Genomic DNA, 19,521 nt, shown 5'->3' with positions numbered 1-19,521 from the left:
AAAAGGTACCAAGTAACTTTTTTATAAAATAAAAATATTCTACAACTTTTCTACATAAGTAAAATTATTTTATGACCAGGTAGGTACTAAAAAATTGCCAAAAGATAGTTTTGATATCTATGATTCATGTTTGAAACGGTGATTTCACAAAATTATTTTCAAAACAACACTACTCTTATTCATTCGCAGTTCCTCCTAAAATTTGAGGCAAAACAGTGGATTGGATTAGTTTTGCAAAATTCCATCATCACAATGAGAACAAAGCTGATGAGATCTAGCTTCGGGGATGACAAATGAAGGGTTCAGGGTTATAGGGACTAACGTCAGGAAAATTATGATTTATGAATGTGAACGTTTAGCTTTATGATTTAGGGTAAGTGAACTTCTATGGGAGTTATTAAATAAGATAACCTTTTTGTAATAAAGCAGAAGGTTGGTTTTATAATATGGTATACTAATGGATGATGGAATTTTTAGCAAAGCTTAAAAGGTAGGGTTTTGAAGGATACTGAAGACGGGAGGAGAATAAAGGAGTTTTCTAGAAAATCCACTTTAAGTGGATGACTTAATTGCATAAAATTTAGAAAGTCACGTCCAGGGTCGAAATGCAACGAAATACAATTTTTCGTAGTAAGGAGATGTTTAATTTTTTGGTCTCCTTTCCGATATCATTGATCTGATGGTGGAGTTTATAAGATAATATACTAGTACTAGCAGTTAAAAACCCGCTCCGCGGGTTTTTGCTGCTAGGCCCTGCGGGCGGCACTTCTTGCACGGCACTGATATTAACTGTTATGGTACCTAATATAATTTGCTCATAGGAGACTTGCAGTGCTTAAATATGTGTTACAACCGTCAATGTCTATAAGTTGAATCAATATCGTATAGTTGGTCACAACAATTAAAGATATTTATAACAAAGTTGACTGAAATAATAGATTATTACATATTGATTAATTGTACCCGTGTTTATGGATAAAAGGAGGGTAATTGTGCGATGAGATTAAAAGTCGGTTTAATTAAAAGGTGTAAATTTTACTCCAACTGGTGGTAATTCTTTACCTAAAACTGTTACTGTATCTAATAAAGTTTAAAGTTAGAATATATATACAACTTCATCAGGAGAGTAAAAATCTATATATAAAGGTAGATTATTACAATATAGCGCCCCTGAGGTGATATCTCACAAAAGCGGTGCTATGCAAATTGTCCAATTAATAAATAAATATAATGTTTACATTTTATTATGTACGTATGGATTGATATACAATGGAAATAGATAAAATAATGTTATCCTATTAAACTTTATTTTATTAAAAAACAAATAACTTTTTTAACATCACTTTATTATATATAACCAATACATGTTTCATGAACGAAGTATACACCGAAGTCAAAAATTAAATATAGATTACAATTGGAAAAAAGAAGTGGAAGGAGGGGGGAGGGGTAAGAGTAGGCTGGGTTTATAAGAATTTGGAATTACAATATGAAAGACCAGTTAAGTGGGAAAATATTTAAAAGAGAGTTTATAAAAAAAAATTCTTGTTAATTATATCTACTTTTATAAACATGTTCTCTTATTTCTAAAATTCCGAAATTATTTATTTGTGATGCTTTATATCCTGTGTGAAGTATTTTAAGACCTGAAAAAAAAATTGCATAAAACCATAAAACAATATATTCATAAGACAAATAACATTCAATAACGGTTATTCTAATAAATTGAAAGTTGAAATACTAAATAAAAAAATTAAACATATTCTCTTCAAACGGTATTTTTACCCTATTTCTTAAGATATAAATAAACAATCAGGATTAAAGCATCGCAAATAAATAATTTTTAAATTTTAGAAATTATAAAACATGTCAATATAGAATCAGATATAATTAATAAGCAAAAAAAATTATAAATAATAATGAAAAATGCCATTGCAAAGTTTAAATAAACTTCCAGAAGAAATTTATTTATTTATTTATTATTTAAATATTCGCGCCAGTTATTTGGTTAGTTTTTACACCGCCAGAGGTGCGCTCTGTGTCGGCCAGCTATTGCCGGCCATATTGAATGAACGCGTGCTTTTTTCGTCAAACGTCAAACGTAATCACGTAATTGTGGATAATTTTCACTGTAATTTAATTAATCCAATGGATTATAAACTTTCTAAAACATATTTTCTTCGATATTATCCAAAAATTATATGAGGAGAAACGATATTTTGGAAGAAATATCGTATTACATGTGGCGATTCTTTTTCAGTATGAAATCGTGTCTTAATTTTAATGTCTTATTTTTTTTGTATCCAGTCGCCTGCAAACCGAAATGAACCTTACGGTTGCTTAAAATTGAGGGGCAGATTGGTATTTTTTGCCTGCAGACCCCCAATGCAGGATTTATCCGAATCACATAATATGAATTTGACCAATCAGAGGGTCTACATCGTCCAGACGCTGGGACAATAATACTATCAGATAAGGTGTCTGGGGGTAAAGCTCACTAACTTCGGAAGGCATGATACTTCATGATTGTACAAGTAAAAAAAACTTTTTTAGTAATTCAATTTACAATTTAAACTAAACAATTACGCACAAACTAAAGGGAAAAATATTTCCCGTTGAAAAATATTTTAATATGAGAAAAAAATGGATTTTGAAAAAAATATTTTCTTTTAAAAATTTTACTTTCATGATGAATCACCTTCCGATTTTGCATCTTTCCCCTCGTACCTGTATATTCTTGAATTTCATTTTCATACAAATCAATTTGTGTCTCGGGAGATTGTCACCGAATCATATGTAAAACAGTTTTGTAACAACATTGAATGAGCGCTCCTGAGGTGATGTCTCACAAAAGCTGCGCTTTACAAATTGACCAGTAAATTAATTGAAAATTATGAAATAATTTTTTTTAGAAAAAAAAAAAACAGTCTTTTTATGATATTTTTATGTAATAATATGCATGCTCTTGTACCTGCGAAATCTCCCCGCTTTGAAGATCGTTCAATCGAGGGACTGGTGATAAAATATTACTTAGTTCTTCTGTCTTCACATTATTCTGATAGAAAAGCTCTAGTTAGGTGTCACAAACATCAAGACAAAAATATATTCTGACTGTCAGCTCCGCTTTAGCAATGATACGAGAGTTTGCCAAGAGTCGAATTTTATTTTCTTTCTAAATAGATGCAGTATTTTTTTGTAGTACCTTCAATCGCAAACGTTACTTTGTCAAAAATATGTTTTACAAAAAAACTTACTACGTCAAAGAGTACTTGTACCTCATTGATTGTGAGGCCTACCAATCGCAGCAATACAGCGGCAGATTGGATGACACCGTATCACGTGACACATTGTTGGTTGGTTGTGTACATGAAACTCGAATAAACAAATACACTGTGCGCATATTAATTGAGCCTCGCTCCTCAAACTAAGAGCTTTTCAAAATAGTTATTTCTTAGCTGTAGATACTAAAACAATGCATAGTTTAAAAGCTTTTCGTATTACCGAACTTACCACGCGAGTGAAGTTTGTACAAAATGATGAATGAAACATATTTTCTGTTCGCAAATTGTGGTTATACTGAAAGTTGTTATGAGATATATCTACATTTGTTTAAATTGGGTACTTTAAAACCTATGAATACCGTTAAAAATGTGTGGAAGACTTAGATCAGGTTGTTTCGGAGAATTTTAATAAAAAAATACACTTAGCATTTATGGTTTATAATTAAGTAGGTAGGCTGAAAGCACCTAGGTACTCACAAATCTTATGATTTCAGATGAAACGGGCTATACAACAAATGATTATGGAAGTTATATTGTATTTTAAATACCCCTAACTATTAATTATTTCTTGAAAGACAATAATGAAAAAATACATGAGTTTTTAATAGTTTGCAGTTTAAATCTGCTGAGAGAAATCTTTAATAACTATTAAATAAATTTTAATAGTTATTAAAGATACAATTGAGTCAAAAATCAAAACTGCTTAATTCAATTGAAAATTATTTCTCCTGTTTGAATTGGGGAGAAGCGCTATTATTGTTTATTAGGTTGTCACATAGTAAACAATATAAACATGCATGCGGGTTGAAAGATCTATAAAAATGGATAATTTTGTTCTAACGTTGCTATTATCGACGTCTTATGGATTCTCAATTCTCAGCAAATTGAGAATAATATCTTTTCATCGAAAACTTATCTCTCAAGTGATTTAATAAATTTTTGACGAAGAAAAATAGTCTTTCCTAAGGGACTTCTGAGATGTATCGATTTGACGATCAATTGAACCCGACATCCCAATTCTCTGTTTCAGATCTCTAGAGACGAATTGTAGGAAATTAAGGATCTTCTCGAGATAATGGAAATAAAAATAGAAAACTCGAACAAAAAGGTTAAAAAAATATATGTAATCAATATTGTTTCCGTAGTGTAGTCTTATCAGCTCTTATCCCATGGGAATAATTCATCCTTATTTTGGGGTTTGTTGTGAGGCTGAAGTACGTGGGCAAGGGAAGAGATTGAAAAGATGAAGGATTATTAAGTATCTGACTGTAAGGGAAGGGGAGGAAGTAAAACAATTATATTCGGCTAGCAGATCAAAACATATCATTTACGCCACGCCCACATGGTTAATATATAATCACTCGTCTGTTATGACTGTACAGAATTGTATGGCGAGCGATACGGTGATAATGGCCATACCCAAATACAGCATGAGAGAATGGCTTACTTTAGGCAATATATTTGTCAATTATTTTTTTTAATGATAAACTAATGTTTATAAGGCAAGGTTTTATGCATAGCATAAAGGATAACAAATAATTATAATTATTTTACAAGCAATAATTATTAGCCTGAAACACTCATCCACATTGAAAAATCTCCTGATAAAAGATGAAGACACGGGACAAGAACCCGTGTCCTTTCGATTTCCGGTCGACAACTCTGACCACTGAGCTATGGCGGCTTATCTCTTATCCGCGAAATAATTCAATATATACTAGTGTTTCATTCAATAATTACTGCTTGTTACATTTTTTTTCCCGTTAGCGTCATTTTAATTTTTTTTAAATTTTTTTAAATTTTTTTTTATTTTAAAAAAGAAAGACAAACATTCCCAGGTTACGAACAACCCAACAATGTTTGAAAATCTCCTACTACCACCACAAAAAGCCGAAAATGTTGTCATGTATCTTTTATTAGGAAATTTTTCAATATGGATGAGTGTTTCAGGCTAATAACTATTACTTGTAAAATAATTGTTACCCTCTGTGCTATGCATAAAAAATCTTGTCTTAAACATTAGTTTACCAAAAAAATAATAATAAATAATTATAAGCAATAATTAGTTGCTGAAATATCAATACAAATTAAAAATATATCTCCCGAGGAAAAATAAATGCCGCCAACGGGAATTGAACCCGTGCCTTCTGATGTCCGGTCAGGTGCTCTGAAACCACTGAGCTATGTCGGCTTATTTCCAACCCGCCAACTAATTTAGAGAGAAATTTAGCACTAACAAAGCCTTTCCTACAAAAATAAATTTGGTTGTTTACAGGTGGGGAAAATATAATCAGCAGTAATTGTTGATTGATTTGACTTGACATCAGACGGTACGGGTTCAATTCCCGTTGGCGGCATTTATTTTTTCTCGGGAAATATTTACATTTGTATTGATATTTCAGGCGACTAATTATGGCTTATAATTATTTTTTTTTTCAATGTACCTGTCCAAAAGTGACTGTAATACAGTTGGGTAGTGTATTTTAGATTTAAAATTTTATGCGCGTGAATAACATTAATACATAATTCATACAGATAGATCGGGTCGCTTTTACTACTATTATAAATAATAGCTAGACTATGGAATGGCTTGCAGCCTTTTTCATTATCTTTCATTTCCTCTAAAAACATAATAATAAAACCTGGGTATTTTCATAATAAGGGTTCTCTCGTTTCCCCTCTTCACAGCACCCTTAAAGATGAAAAAACGCCTGATACTTAGAGATTATATATTTACTACACCGATGTCACGTTTCATTTTATTGGGGAAGTCCACGTGACATCAAATGAGTCCAGTAAAGCTGTCGGATAATATCCACGATTATATCTCAATTTCCCAGGCAATAAGTTGCGCCCCGCCGCGCCCACCCTCTACGCCAGGGTTCAACAAACTTTTCTTGTAAAGGGCCTGATTGAAAAAAATTACTCTCGGTGGGCCAGGAAGCAAACTCGAGGACAGCTTTGTAATTCAACTTTATTATGAAAAAAAGGTTATCACGTTTTTTATAATATGTCGAAATGTAGGTAGGTAATATTTTTTTTACTATATGGTGATAATATTTATATAACGACAATATAATTTATATATTTAAAGTCCCCGGCGTTGCCTGGAATATATTTTTTTTCTTTATTTATTCCCAATTTTTACATGAATTACATACAATATTATAAAAATCAATACGAATAATGGGAACCCACTAAGGCGCAGCCTGTGCGTGGGTAATATATATAAGATATTATATTATTGTACCTAGAAATAAACAAACTACGGGCATAAAAAACAAAAACAAGATTACATTTTGTCTAAGCGGTTTGTATAAAAAGTGTTTACAATAGTGTATAGTGAAATCATAAGTGTTTAGTGTAATATATGGTGAATATTTTATGAGAAACATAAATTGATACAAATGAAATAAACAAAAGTTTTAACTGCTGTATCGAAAAGCATTAATTTTAACTCTTTTAAATATCAAGGAAGTTTAGTTAAATAATTTTTCTAAATCAGATGTAGATACTATCCCTCTTACTTATAAATATGTTTTAAATTTTACACAGCTGTGTACAATTCAAAACACGTTCATTGGTTAGGCCATAAGTGTGCAAATTTTCACAAGGATGTAGATACTTAAATTCTGCATTAATGGGTGCGAACAGGGTATGGGAGTGGTTTTTCAAAATGTTAATTGAAAAATGACTTACCTTGTTTTGAATATAAGCGTGCAAAATTTCTCGGTATAAAACTGTAGATTTGCATAAAAATAGAAAAAATTGAAACGATTAACTGAGCGTAACAATAATATTTTAGTGATTTGTTTAGCGCCGTTTTAGTGCAAAACCACCTCAAAACGCGCACTTATCATTGAAGAATTATTGATATATTTAGTAAATCTTTTTCATATATGTCATATGACGGCAAATAGAATATTATTATATAAACTTGTTTAAAATTCAAATACCTATAAATTTTTTTAAATTACAACTTATAGTTTTGTTTCTCATTTTTAACTTAATAATATAAATAGTTATACAGCTATAAAATAAGTTATAATAATAATAATTAATACTATCATGTCTTAAGTCTGCGGCCTGCCACTGCGGTTTGCAGTCTGCTGCCGACCGAAATCTGAATCATATCGTAAGAGTTGGACACTGCCTGTTTGATGTAGGTACAAGACAATTATTAAGATATTGCAGTCGATGAGTTAAATACCGTTTTCTTAAAGTGTATAATATATGTATTTTAAAATGGTTTTTTAGATTGGGAAACAATGTTAAACCCATTATAAAAATAGGCAGCGGGCCGGGTCGGGCCGCGGGCCGTAGTTTGCCGAATCCTGCTTTATGGTGTGGCCTACCGTTGCCCGTGTATGATTTACTCAGCGCGATGAAGACGCATCGCCCGATCTCCGCCCTACAAGTACAAGGTAGAAGCAGAGGCCACGTCAGCAGAGATGACCCGATTTATGGGCTGGTGATATTGCCAAGAATGTTTTATTCGCGTAAGGAGTTAGGTAAGGTGATATTTTCTGATAATATCTAGACATAACGATTAAATGATCACTAGGCATTTTTTGGAATATAAATTCCAAAAACAAAGTGTTTGGTTCAAGTCAATTATAACACGCACTATATTTTTTTATTTAGCTTCACTCAAGAGGTAGTTTCAGTTCAGTTCAGTTTCAGTGCGGCAACCCGTGCGTTTTTTTAAGGTTGGTTCTGTACAGATGTTTTTTTTCATTACCCTCCTCACTAGACAAAGTCTGTTCTGAGGCTGGTAATTAAAAATTTATATTTTAACCAAATGTTTAGTAAAAAATAGTAAAATAAAAATAATAAGAAAAATATTGGTAAAAAAATGAGTAATATAAAAATAGTAAAATAAGTGTAGTACTATATGTGTTGAAAAATTATGTATAAAAATATGAAATGAGTATTTCGTATTATAATTAATTGTAAAATTTTGTAATTTTGTTAGAATTTGTGTGCAGTATGGTTTGTAAAATGCATTAGATGCTTAGAATATTTCTAATATCTGTTCTTTCTTTTACCATCAACCAGTTTACAAATCTTTTGAACACCCAATTCAAATTATTTGGTAAGACGTAAGTTTTAGTTTTGGTTAGGAACATGTTGAATATGGGAAGAGCCAGGTAAGATTGATGTCTTTTAGCGAAATTTGATTTGATATACGGTACTTATAATTGTTTGTGTGTAATTGCTCTCGTGTTTTGCGAGTGAGTTATGTGATGTGGTAATTTTTTTATGCAGTTTTTGTAGATGATCTTCTTTATGAACAGTTTATTTATGTCTAATAAGTTATTTTCAATCATTAGCTGTTCTGTCGGATGTTGATAAGGCTTTCTAAACATATTTCAAATTATTGATTTATGATTAATTTTAAGGGATTTGAGATGAGTGTCTGCTGCTACTCCCCATACTGAAATACCATACATTAGAATAATTTGACAAAGTGCAAAGTATATATTTTTTAGCTGATTTAATGACATAATATTTCGTATTGTTTTGAAGATGTATGATAGTTTCCGGATTTTTTTTGTTATTAGGTTAATTTGGAGATCCCATTTTAGATTATGGTCAACAGTTAAGCCGAGATATTTGATAGTTAGGAAAATTATTTTCCTCAAGACCTCTTGTGTGGAGCTAATGTTTGTCATCTTTGGAGCTTTGTCATCTTTGGAGATACTTAATGTAGGGTTTTTTCGGGAAAGAAAGGGAAAGGAAAAGTTATGAGGGGTTGGTAGGAATCTGAGGGTCAGGGTATCCAGGAGTGATGAACGTATGAATCCATCCCTCCCACTGAGATGTCAAAAGGTCTACTGATCCAGCCCGCCAAGTGGTTGGTGGAAAGACGCATGTGTCGCCAAGACCCCGACAACACTCACCCCATGAACGCGGGCACCCCTGCTAAGTCACCAAACGTCATGGGGTGACCTATTACAAAGGTGTTGGTTATCCAATTAATGGTTCACGGGGCAGCGGTACCCATACCCGCCTCCCGAATTGAATTGTAACTTGTATGATAAAAAATTAGTATGAATTCTTAAAAAAATTCAATAAAGCGAATATTAGAACAATTTTAAATTATCACAAATATTTGTGTTCTGAAGAATATGACTAAAGACACGCCTCGCATCCATAAAAGCAAGTTTCTAATTTTATCTTATTTAATGAACCAAAAACATAATTTTCTCTGAAATCATAAGATTTGTAAGTAGGTACTTCAACACACTATTACTTAATTACTTGATATATTAAATTTTATGAAACATTTAAAATAAATTTCAGATACGAAATTATACACTCTGTTAAAAAAAACGTCACTATATCAATTACAATTCCTTTTTCATATTTTCTTCAGGTAGATTTTCTAAAAAAAAATAATCGTAATTTAATATAATAATAATCGTATTACTTAATTACTTGATATATTAAATTTTATGAAACATTTAAAATAAATTTCAGATACGAAATTATACACTCTGTTAAAAAAAACGTCACTATATCAATTACAATTCCTTTTTCATATTTTCTTCAGGTAGATTTTCTAAAAAAAAAATAATCGTAATTTCTGAAAAATTGCAAATAAGGAAGTCCAAATGAAACAAATTATTTTTTACTGAAGAATAGTTGTTAAAGTTAGCCACCTAATGAAAGAAATAATTGCTTGAATAATAAAGTGTTTGTAGTAGATTTTTGAGAATGGAAACGGAACGCACAAACAAATTTACAGACAAATGATTGAGATAAATATTTAATGCCAAACGATTGAGATAAAACAGGTGTTCGTCAATAAACACGATTATTGTTTATTCACTCTATTGTGTAGCTACACCATTCTGATAAAATATCCAACTGAAGATTTGTAATGTGGAAAAATAGAGAAACTCAGACTTAAATGAATAGTAAATTAAAATTGAGGAACATAAAAATAAATTCACACACAAAATTACAAAATGGATTAAAGAACAAAAAAGACAATATTACCAAAATGTCATAGCATAAAATAAAAATAAAACCTACACGTAACACACAAAACCAACATAAACACACATCACTCACAAACAAACAAGATTATTTTCATTGTATTTTTTTTTAATTTTAAATGTATTATTATGTATTTCGTATTTTTAATTTTAAATTTATTATTTTCTTTTCAAATTTATTATCTTCTCTTTAAATGTAATATTGTTACATTAGCGCCTGATAACGTAACTTATAGTTATAAGTTGTTACATTAGCATTCAAGCCAAGTAATATGCTAGGGGTGAGTACACAAGCTGAGCTTGTACTCCAATCTCCAGGGTGTGGATTATATATAGTCAATTTCCCCAAATGAAACAAGTCTCTTGGTATGAGTTTTTATTGTACAGGTAATACAGGTAATACAGGTAATACAGGTTATCAAACAGATCTACAAAAGGTACATAGCTCTTTAAGGCCTGACTTGTTTCTAGCAATCTATTGACTCTAAGGGCTCTGATGGACAAAGGTATATTATTCGCTCACGTGTAAACTAGGCTGAAGCGGTGAATGATGAGCAGGGGCCATAGGCAGGTGCCTAGGCAGGGTGCAGGACGAAGGGCGGCTATGATGGGCGGCTGCCATAGCACGGCCTAGGCTGATGCGGTAGGGCGGGAATACGACGAAGGGCGGCACAGAAGCGGCCTGAGGCGGCCAGGGCGGCTAACCTCGTGGGTGGCAGAGCGGTGGCAGCGCGAAGGGCGGGAATACGACGAAGGGCGGCACAGATGGAACCTCGTGGGCTGCGGCGGGTGCACGGCCGCGGCCCAGGGATATGACGCAATCATATCCATGATAGTGTAGTCGGCTGAAGATTGCCTGGACGTGATAACTGAGTCTAGAGACGCGGCACATTATAAAACGAATGCAGGCCGATCCATTATTATGGGCGCCTTTTGGCGGTAAAATGCTAATCACGAACTAGTCTCGAACATGTTGGCTGCTACGCGTCTCTCGGGGAACTGAAGCGTGGGCCGGCTTGCGGGGGGAAGCTTGTCCCTTCCACCTCTATTTTTGGTGCCTGTTCCGATGCCCTTATAAGGACACGTTTTGCATCTTAGCCATATGATTGGTTGTAGGTACTTATAGGCCTACGTGACCAATATCAGGCGGAGACATCGCGGATGTACGTGTATGTATTGGTGTTCACCCGATTGTAGACACGCCGAGATGCGTATATATTAGTGTGTTTACACGCTCTGGGTGCATGTTTGATTCCCGGCCTCGCGTGCTTGACATACATAACTATACAGTAAGCTCTTGCAAGCTTTGTGCAAACATAACACTACCCTCCTTGTCGATGAAACAAGATCCCAGGCAACGTGGCTGAAGCAGGGCAACGTCCTCTTGTTTGCCGTACGAGAGGTACAAAGCTACCTCATTTCACAAAGATTTAAACACTCCCTAACGAGCCAAAACAAAAATTTAACTACCTGAGAGCCAAGTTGAACAATCCCTAACAAATACACTGAACAAGGGTTGCCAAACCTCTTTCAAAAATAATTGCAGAAATGATCTCCAAGGCGCGATACAAAACACGCTATGATTTACATACACAACTTTTTTCCAAACAAAAGAAAACACATGGCCTTCTTCCCAAACAGAAAAGAATACATACGATTTTTCCAAACAGAAAAGACTACACATCACCTTCTTCCCAAACAAAAAGAATACACCTGGCTTCCTTTTTTTTCTTAAAAAAAAGACAATACCAAAACAACCAATGTAGCATACAATGTGGTATTACCGAATGGATGTACACAATTTACCACCAGGCCTACACTTTCCATTAAACCACAAAAGAAGAACAATTAACAATGTTCACAATTGTACAATGTTATACAAAATGATATTCTGGTTAGAGAATATTATACGCTTATGCGATTGACCAAAATCAACCCATATTTCGCGTTTTTTACAATGAAATTCTTAAACTAGACATGTTTTTTTTTATACACAAAATTCCTGTTATGGAATGTGTACGCTGATTATATCATGCGATTGATCGAAATCAACCCATATTTGCGTCTTTAACAATGAAATTCTTGACACTATACAACACAAGTATCAATACACATGTTATGTTATTTCTTATTATCCATTGATAATTTTGAAAAACGGAAAACAACAAAAATTCTACTCAAGATTTTAACAATATATTCTCATTTAGTCATGGTTTGTCTGGTTGCTAATAATTCTTAGGCATATAGACCAATCCTCTCGTATCGCATATTGATTATACAGGTCAACGCTACCAAGACCTCCCATGTAATTAATTATAAGGCTAATATTATCCTATGACATTTAACGATTTATTTCCTATAAACCGTACAGCGCTGTACCAGGTGTTAACAAGAAACACCAGCACGTCGTAACGAAAACGTTCGACAAAATTTTCAGAACACTCATAAAGTGTTCTCACCAAATGACCAGACAAAACCCAAAATGACCTTAAGTGCAATTATTAACCCAATTCATTGGTTAAGATTCAATAATGTCCCAAAATGACATAAATATGCAACCACCATTTGTCCTTAATGACCAACAATTTTAGATTTCCAAATCTAAGACATAATTACGTTATCTTTACAAAAACTATTTCTTCTTACCGGGTATATATTATAATTCATCTTCCTATGAGAACATACACACCGCACTTGACATGGCGTAACACATATTACAATTACACAATTTTATTTCGTCTCAACTTTATGAAGGACTTTACACGCTGGTTTTTTTTTATTGATACCGAGGCAATCAAATACGTGTTTATAATTAAAAAAAATTTACACCATAATTGACATGGCATAACATATAATACAATTACACAATTTTATTTCGTCTCAACTTTATGAAGGACTTTACACGCTATTTCTTTTTATTGATACCGAGGCAATCAAATACGTGTTTACAAAAAAAAATTCACACCATAATTGACATGGTGTAGCATATAATACAAAAACACAATTTTATTTTGTCTCAACTTTATGAAGGACTTTACACGCTGGTTTTTTACCATATTGATACCGAGGCAATCAATTACGTGTTTACAAGAAATTACAATACACAACCCATAACTAATTAATAATTAGTTAGGGAACAATTACACAATTTTAATTTACAAACATATTACATACCACTCAACAACTACTGTGTGTGATAATTCAATTTCTGTTATATAAGACTTATTCGAGTCTTTTTAATTTAAAAATCGAGAACTACATAATCCGATTTCTAGAGATTGACTTCCTTAAAAATAACGACACGTATTCACTGCGCAAGAAGGAGAAAAGAAAAAAAATTCCAGAAAAAAAAAACAAATAATTGGTATGTAACCAATTAAATACAAAAACATTTGACATAATTTTCTATATAAGAGAATGTCTGAACAAAAACCACATACGGGGTTTCTCATTTGAACTATACAATTTATAACACAAGATATTTGAGTTATATTTACAAAATGGGTTCCTAATCTACCACTGATAACTTTAAGTGATGAAGAACGAAATCATCACTTCAAAAGTACAGGACATTTCTTACGCCGTTTCTTGTCAACGAAAAGAAGATTATTTATACAAATATAACCTTAATTTGTACTAAAAATTGGTATATATTCTTAGTACAATAATTCCACGAAATATAAATTAAGTTTATTTTTCGGTCCCGGGCAGGATATTGAATGCTTAAGGCGGTTTTTTCCTTACTATAATAAAAAAAATTCCACTAAAACTTAAGGTTCTTGAATTTAACCCTCAATCAATGTAACGTGTCGTGTTTCGTAACGAAATATATACAAAAATGTATATTTTTAAATATAATTTTATATAACTTATGTAGTTACTTCATAACTACAACTTATATCTTCTATAACACAATACTCACTTACTGTGATAAAGGTGTCTGAGTTTCGATTTATTGTTATTATCACTTTAAAACGAGTTATAGTTATGGAAGAGATAGGTGAAAAGAGAGAGAGAAAAAAAATTTATATTGTATTTCTATAAGATGTCTGCTAGCTAGTCAGAATCTCACAGAAACATAATAGAATAAACAGAGTGGCTACTATGTCAGCCAAAATAAATGTACTCAAAGATTCATGACGTCTTTGAGTTATAAACATTGAATGACACATAGCCCCTTGTTTATTCAAATAATATTATTAAAAATGCACGAAATATGTATTATAGTTTACATAATATATCGCATTAAACTGGGTGCGAGAATGAAATATACGTATCAACATGAAAGCGGCGACCTTTGACGAATTCATATTTATTATTATTATGCGTAAATATTGTCTGTTGCGACGCGGGAATGGATCCTTTGTCGGTATTTTTAATAGTCGTGAATTATTAAGATATATCAAGTTACTGCTCGTAGCGTGTTTTATTTTTGACCAAACATTTATTTTCTGTGTAATATTTTTCTGTTGCGAGTTTTTATTCTGATCCATGATTTATTTTTTGTTATATTACTTTTGCGGCAAGTTAATAATAATAATTCCTTGTCGATATATTATTAACAGTGAAATTGTTAACGATATTTATTCTCAGACCGGATGAGCAAAGTGATTGTAATTGTAATGACCGCCGTTGCCTTTTCAAAATTTAAAATTCTACCAATATTGGGAGGATCCATGATTTAATAATGGGAACGACCGGTAAAGTCTATGGATCTTAATTTAAAAACAACCAATACGATATTTATTAAAGAATGTGAAATAAAATAACTGAATTTAATCCTATCGCAAATTGACACTTGGAAGTTCTTTATAGTATTTGAATTATTTCAACTTATTATAATGAAACAGATAAGCAAAGCTTAACCTGACAAAAAGAATTATTTCTATACGAAACAATTAAATTGCATTTCAAAATTGAAATAACACCTCTATCTCTTGGAAACAACCACATTTAATGTTTATTACGCCGTAATTTCTCGTATTTGTTTATTGCGTATTTAGAAATTGGAACTGCGCATTACGTACATGCGTAACCCGGCGGACAAAGCGCGTATTACTACGTATGTGTACCGGTCGACGGAACAAACACTCCCGAATCAGAAATGAATTATAACACACAGCTGTGGATAAAAACATTAATAGACAAGAATATTACAGTAACACATTACAAGAAAAGACACATTCCATCGGGTAATTGACTATCCAGTTGTGGCGCCAGTGTTACATTAGCGCCTGATAACGTAACTTATAGTTATAAGTTGTTACATTAGCATTCAAGCCAAGTAATATGCTAGGGGTGAGTACACAAGCTGAGCTTGTACTCCAATCTCCAGGGTGTGGATTATATATAGTCAATTTCCCCAAATGAAACAAGTCTCTTGGTATGAGTTTTTATTGTACAGGTAATACAGGTAATACAGGTAATACAGGTAATACAGGTTATCAAACAGATCTACAAAAGGTACATAGCTCTTTAAGGCCTGACTTGTTTCTAGCAATCTATTGACTCTAAGGGCTCTGATGGACAAAGGTATATTATTCGCTCACGTGTAAACTAGGCTGAAGCGGTGAATGATGAGCAGGGGCCATAGGCAGGTGCCTAGGCAGGGTGCAGGACGAAGGGCGGCTATGATGGGCGGCTGCCATAGCACGGCCTAGGCTGATGCGGTAGGGCGGGAATACGACGAAGGGCGGCACAGAAGCGGCCTGAGGCGGCCAGGGCGGCTAACCTCGTGGGTGGCAGAGCGGTGGCAGCGCGAAGGGCGGGAATACGACGAAGGGCGGCACAGATGGAACCTCGTGGGCTGCGGCGGGTGCACGGCCGCGGCCCAGGGATATGACGCAATCATATCCATGATAGTGTAGTCGGCTGAAGATTGCCTGGACGTGATAACTGAGTCTAGAGACGCGGCACATTATAAAACGAATGCAGGCCGATCCATTATTATGGGCGCCTTTTGGCGGTAAAATGCTAATCACGAACTAGTCTCGAACATGTTGGCTGCTACGCGTCTCTCGGGGAACTGAAGCGTGGGCCGGCTTGCGGGGGGAAGCTTGTCCCTTCCACCTCTATTTTTGGTGCCTGTTCCGATGCCCTTATAAGGACACGTTTTGCATCTTAGCCATATGATTGGTTGTAGGTACTTATAGGCCTACGTGACCAATATCAGGCGGAGACATCGCGGATGTACGTGTATGTATTGGTGTTCACCCGATTGTAGACACGCCGAGATGCGTATATATTAGTGTGTTTACACGCTCTGGGTGCATGTTTGATTCCCGGCCTCGCGTGCTTGACATACATAACTATACAGTAAGCTCTTGCAAGCTTTGTGCAAACATAACAATATGTAGATTAGATTTTCATATTATAAAATGAAGGCCTCAGCACGGGCAAGCCACCCAGTGAGGCCTACATTACTGGAAAACATAAATTGTAACAAAATAATGTACCAAATAAAAAAAAAAAAATACTATCTCTTAATAGGATATCGATTATTCGAATAACAAAATAAAATCCCAATAAACAGAAGAAACATTAAAAACAAAAATTGGTGACCTTTTGGGTATAACTCTTTGGGTAAGATATCTGGAAGACCTTCGTACATTAAATATGTGAATATGTTATAATAGTAACCAAAAAATTATGTTTGTTCTGGTGCAGGTTGGTGTTTTTGTATAATTAACCCATCGTAGTGATGGGCAATATCAATATCTTTCTAAAATAATAAGATTTTATATAAGTCCCATTTACTAAAAACTGAATGTCACCCTATCTGTCTTTATTATCTACTTTGCTTCTTATTTTGAATAATGATTAATGATTAGTTATGGTTCAAATATTGTTACAATATACTGTCAAATTACCCATCTGTTAACACATCTAATACTTACTTTTTCTTTAATTTTGAAATATTTTGTGTTTGTATGTAGAATTACTTTATGTTTGTGATTACTCTTATGTTTGCTTCACTCAAATGTAAATTGTTAACCTCGATACAGGCCCAGTCCTAGTGAGGTTGATTTTTATGAGAAAAAAGTGTTTTATGTATAGTGAGATTCAATAAATAAATAAATAAATATCCATATATTTATCTCGAAACTTTTTTTTTAACATTAATCCCACACAATAGGACCTGAAGATAATAATTTCCCTCAGAGCCTATGTCATCTTTGGGGATGCTGTCTTTTTAAAGAAAAGAATGGAAAAAAAGTTCTGGGAAGGAAAAACGTTTGAGGTTTACCAACACCTTGGTAAATTGAATTTGGGGATCAGTGTATCCTGGAGTGACGGACATGTGAATATCTCCCTCCAGCTGCGACGCAAGGCGATAGGTCTATAGACCAGGTGGAGAGTTCAAAGGGTCCCCCCTCACCAGCCTCTACCGATTTGGTACGCCAAGCAGCTTATGTGTAGGCGCCTTCTGAACACACCTCACCCGATGAACCCCGGCAACCCGGCTAAATCACCAAACGTTACGATCCAATTGGGGTAACCTATGGCAGAGGTGTTGGTTATCCAATAATAATGTTTTAAGGAGAAGTTGTGATAGTTCCTAATTTTTTTTGGAGACGATTCTTTTAAAATCGTCGTGATAGATTCGAATTATTATTCGATTATCTTGATATTTCGAAATCGAAAAATTACATACAAAAAAATTGTCTATGTGTGCACATCACTTTCATCAGGCGTATTAAACAGATTAATTCTGATCTAAACCAGCACGTGAACAATGGCCAAACATTAAGATGACCGTTGAATTAGCGAATCGGCTTTCCCGAACCGAGGAAGCCATCAAGCAGGATGTTATGTTAGTAAATTAATTTCTAACCGGTAGTATAATTGTTATGACTGTTCAAGAAATAGGATATATTAACGGTATAAAGGAGAGCACAAACATTTAACACAGTAAATTATGATGAAACCTTGCCTACGAATAGAGAATACGGGTTAGTCCCGGCGGTTCCATGCTAACTCAACACGGTGACTATTCAACACACTTTTAAAAAGTGATATAAAGTCATTAAAAACGATGATATATATATTTTTAAACCTAACCTAACTTAACCTATTTAACCCAGTAAATAAAGTTTTTGTTTCATCACTTTCCATGACTTTACATAACTTTTTAAATATGTGATGAATTATCATTTTGATGATTTATCCGGTCACCAGTCCCGGCATGTAATACATATTATTTTATTCTTTATTTTAGGATAATCATATTTACATGTACGAGTACCTTCACAACAGATAATAATGCGTAAAATTGACATATTAACTTTACTATTACAATGTAAACAAATCGAATGAAGATTAAATTTCACATAAAGTTAAATGGACCAACGTACAAAAATGATCATGAATTTCTGTTATTTATTATTTAAAAATATATAACGAAAGATAAAAACTTCTCAAAAATAACTAATTGAAGACAGCATGTTTTTGTCACAAATTAAACTTTAAACATCTATCAGTCGTGGATGCTAATTTAAATATTAAATGAAAAAATACACTTTCTAAAACACCACATTTATTTTGAATTAATATTAACAGTCAACCAGGTTTCGCTTAGCACAAGCTTCGTCAGGGCTTATTATATCAACTAAAGTTATTTTCATACAGACACTATATATAGAAGAAAATAAAACAATGAGTGAAAGAGATAGAAATAAAATGCACGAGTGAAAGAGATAGAAATAAAATTTCTCTTATTCTTTTTTATTTATATCTCTTTCACTCGAGTATTTTATTTCTATATCTTTCACTCATTGTTTATATTTTCATCTATATAATATGTGTCTGTATGAAAATAACTTTAGTTGATATAATAAGCCCTGACGAAGCTTGAGCTAAGCGAAACCTGGTTGGCTGTTAATATTAATTTAAAATAAAAGTGGTGTTTTACAAAGTTTATTTTTTCATTTAATATATAATGTCACATCACAAAGTGTTTGCTTCCTTCGATAAAAAAAGCTAATTTAAATGCTACATAATAAAGAAACTTTATCTTAAATACAATTCAAACTTAAAATCAGTCACCAACAGCTTTGGCTTAAGTAATGTTATGCTCTCTACATATTATGAATTTTTTTGCACTTAGTGCACGATGCACTTGACTTTCTTCTTGCTTTAGTGCTACAATACTTAAAGTAAGAACGTTTTTAGGATAAAGGCTCTTCTGCAAGTATGAATCAGAGTTAGAGACATCTTTTGACAATAATTATTTTAGT

Source organism: Hesperophylax consimilis, chromosome 11 (genome assembly GCF_061612785.1).
Source record: "Hesperophylax consimilis isolate HC1 chromosome 11, BYU_Hcon_1.0, whole genome shotgun sequence".
Lineage (NCBI taxonomy): Eukaryota > Metazoa > Arthropoda > Insecta > Trichoptera > Limnephilidae > Hesperophylax > Hesperophylax consimilis.
This window is presented reverse-complemented; position numbering follows the sequence as displayed.